This window comes from Onthophagus taurus, chromosome 1 (assembly GCF_036711975.1).
Source record: "Onthophagus taurus isolate NC chromosome 1, IU_Otau_3.0, whole genome shotgun sequence".
Taxonomy (NCBI): domain Eukaryota; kingdom Metazoa; phylum Arthropoda; class Insecta; order Coleoptera; family Scarabaeidae; genus Onthophagus; species Onthophagus taurus.
In genome coordinates, this window is record NC_091966.1 from 11,694,603 (window position 1) to 11,698,075 (window position 3,473).

Below are 3,473 nucleotides of genomic sequence, written 5' to 3' on the forward strand. Positions count from 1 at the left end.
TCGGCTATGCGGAGAGGATTGGGAAACGTTAGAACATATGTTGAGAGAATGTAGCGAGCTGAGAGAAGAGGAATGGAACGGAAGGCAGATTCTGGATGAGGGAGGAAAAGGCTGGGGTTGATGAGAGAGATGGTTGGGACGAGAGGAAGAAGGAAAGGGGGTGATAGGGGAGGTTGAATTTGGTTTGTCATATATTGTAATGGAAAAATTGTAAACTTTTAGTTGACAACAAAAACTCTTATATAATAAGAAATTCCATTCGTTTGTTGCACCAAAATGTGATAAAGGATGAAAGTGTCAATTTCGAAGTTAGTGTTAGTGCTTCAAGAAAAACGAAAATTTCATAAAAATTGCCATAAAATTCGAACGAAAGAAGATTATTTATTGTCCCAAATTGGCAATATGGATGAAAACACCCGTAATGATGGATACGATTAGCTAACGTGAAAGGATCTAAAACAATCAATGTTAAATCTACTGGCAAAGAAAAAAATAGCTTTACTGTTGTGCTTACTTGTCTAACAGATGGTGTAAAATTAGATTCAATAGTGATTTTTATAATGGGAGTTGTAGAGGTATATACGAACGTTGCGAAAGGAAAGAAGGAGCGTATGCAGGAGTCATGGTGATGGTGGGTGCGAGTGTGATGAATGAGTATGGAATAAAGATGAAAAATGTAGCGACGATAACTCAGGTGAAGCTGCAATCGATAAGCTTGGTGGTGGGTAATATGACGGCGGTGGAGTGGTTGATAATGAATAAGAGCAGAAGTGTGGAGGTGAATGATATTGCGAATGTGAGGTGGCCAATGGAAGGGTGAGGTGGCCATGTCCAATAAAAACATTCAGCTGATGACTTGATATAGTCCATTCAATATATATTTGAGAAGGTTTCGACTGAGTGAGACGAACGAGATGGGAGTCTGTGGGGTGTGCGAGGACACCCTATAGCATCTTGCACAAGTGTCCGGATGGGAGGAGAGTGGAAAGAAAAGAGAGGAAGTAAAGGAGAGTTGAATGGGCTTATGCATGACAGCGATATGGACGATTGGAACTGGTTGGTAGCAGGAGTTGTGTTTAGTTATGATGGGGAGTAGTGCTTGTTGTTGCTGGGTCAAGGCGGTGGGTGGCTATATCCTTGATTGAGTGGAGAAGAAGAAAGGCACGTGTCGCAAAGCAGGTCGTCATCATGTTTTTATGTTTTTATACAATTTCCTGTTAGAGTTTTTGTACATATTTATGAATAGGGATGGATAAGTGAAAACAGCAATGGGTTGTGGATGCCTGAAACAAGCGGCCTTTGGTTTGGAACATATCATCCACTATCATAAATAACAAACCATTTAAAGGAAATTTACGAAAATAATGGAATATCTGGGTATTAAAGAGAAAGAAAAGTAATATCACAGGATGTAAAATGTGTTCTGCTTCATTAACTGTTATGTCTGAATGGTGCATGGATATATATTCCAACAGATATAGTTATCAATTCTTTGAAAAAACGTTCAATTTCGAATAAACATTCGGAGATGTCTGCTTGTGGTTCATCAAGATATGCCAGACAATATTACAGATGATGAGCATAACGAACTTTTTGTGTCTGCTAATTGTTTTAATAAAAAAAGTGCGTCCTATACGCAAGAATTTATTTTATTTACATAAATTAATTAGAATTAGATTGTTCCTTTCACTATTAGCCTTGTCATAACTGTTACTTGCAGAATATATTACGCGTTAGATGGTCGTAATTCATATGACTCCGTGGCGCAACGGTAGCGCGTCTGACTCCAGATCAGAAGGTTGCGTGTTCAAATCACGTCGGGGTCAAAATTTTCTTTTAATTTTTTTTTTTAATTTTTATTATTTTTTTATATTATTAAATAAAAAAATGTTTGAAATAAATTTTAAATAATTTTATACAAAAGAAAAGAAAAAGTATACCTTAAAAGCTCCATTTCATTGTTTTTCTAGACTGAGGAAAATTTCAGGAGAAAAATGATGAACAAGGCAAGATATTAAAAATTCTCAACGTTTAGGACAGGATAGAAGTATCTCTCGAAACGCAATAACGGACATTTTATTAATTCACGGCAGTTTACTGTCTTATTAAAGTTCTTTGCTTAAAATTATATTTTAACAATCTCGGATATTGCTCTTTTTCGTTTTCATTAATTGTTAATGAAAAAAGTTATATAATAATTTTTACCATAACAAAAATAATGCATTTTATATTAATAACACCTACTATTTTCACTATAACTTTTCAGCACAAATAGATTATATTTTGTCGAGCCAAGTTGGAAACTTCCATTGAAGCGGTTTTGGGTTAAGACTCAACACCGCCGCCACCACCGGAGGGATTAGATTTATCCGCAATTCGTGCAACAAAGATATTCAAGAATGAAATCTATTCGCGCCTTGAAAATGATAAATGTGCGGCACGGCGAGAAGTCTTGCGGGCGGACGTCAGGAGCAGAGTTTAAATTTTCTGCATCTTAAACTCCAATTTTACAAATGTTTTGTACATGCAGACATTTGGAACGGACGTGTGGGTAAATATTGACGTTTCGTGGGCTTCTTGAACGGAGTTACGTCTACCTTACTACAAACCTTTGCGCTAGTCACGTATTACCTTTCAAACCAAATGCTATTTTAAGATATCTTTCCAGACTAGCACACAATATTATATGTATTAGTTCCGATCAACAATACAAAGTCATATTACCCGTCTGATAATCAAAACAAGTTTAGACCCTGACTTTAGTCTAGCTAAATAATTTCAGCATTTTTCTAATACATAAGTTTTAATTTTAGTTAGTACCTGTGTCATTTAAAAAACTTTTTCATGTACATAAGACTCCGTGGCGCAACGGTAGCGCGTCTGACTCCAGATCAGAAGGTTGCGTGTTCAAATCACGTCGGGGTCAATCTGTTTTGATGCCACCCTGGTGCTAACTAGTGCAAATTATGACAACAAATGATAAGAATACAGCACACGCCATATGATGTATAATCTCTGAGGTGACTTCTTCGTATTAGCTTAAACGTGAGTACTTTGTTTGCGATTTATCTTTTTTATAAATCAAATTAGGATAAGGATAGTGGTCCCACAAATAGAAAAGTCCTCTCGAACACTGAATCCCCACAAAACAGTAAAATCGATAAGTCAACTCTAGGGATGGAAAGTGTCCCCGACTCTTGGAAAGCTGTCGAAAACAAATAACAAGCAACAGGCAATTTAGATTGAAAGAAGGCTGATTAAATAAACCAATTCCAACCAACAATATGTACGCTGTACTAAACAACCAAATGGAGTACGGTGACGAGACAAAAGTAAGAAAACCCCTACCTATGTATGTAATGTAGATTCTTCTCAAACAAAAAGTAGACGACCTTTTTGTAGAGCTTTCTTCATCAGCATGCATCAGGCAACATGAAATTTCGTTTCCAAACAGATCGAACATTACTCATCTT

At 36.5% G+C, this 3,473-nt stretch overlaps 2 non-coding genes across 2 annotated transcripts; both read left to right on the forward strand.

Moving 5' to 3' along the window:
- Positions 1-1,754: 1,754 nt before the first annotated feature.
- On the forward strand, positions 1,755-1,826 carry TRNAW-CCA (transfer RNA tryptophan (anticodon CCA)). Its single transcript has one exon. It is a non-coding gene; the product is annotated as a tRNA-Trp (tRNA).
- Positions 1,827-2,854: 1,028 nt separating this feature from the next.
- On the forward strand, positions 2,855-2,926 carry TRNAW-CCA (transfer RNA tryptophan (anticodon CCA)). The gene has a single exon. It is a non-coding gene; the product is annotated as a tRNA-Trp (tRNA).
- Positions 2,927-3,473: the final 547 nt, after the last annotated feature.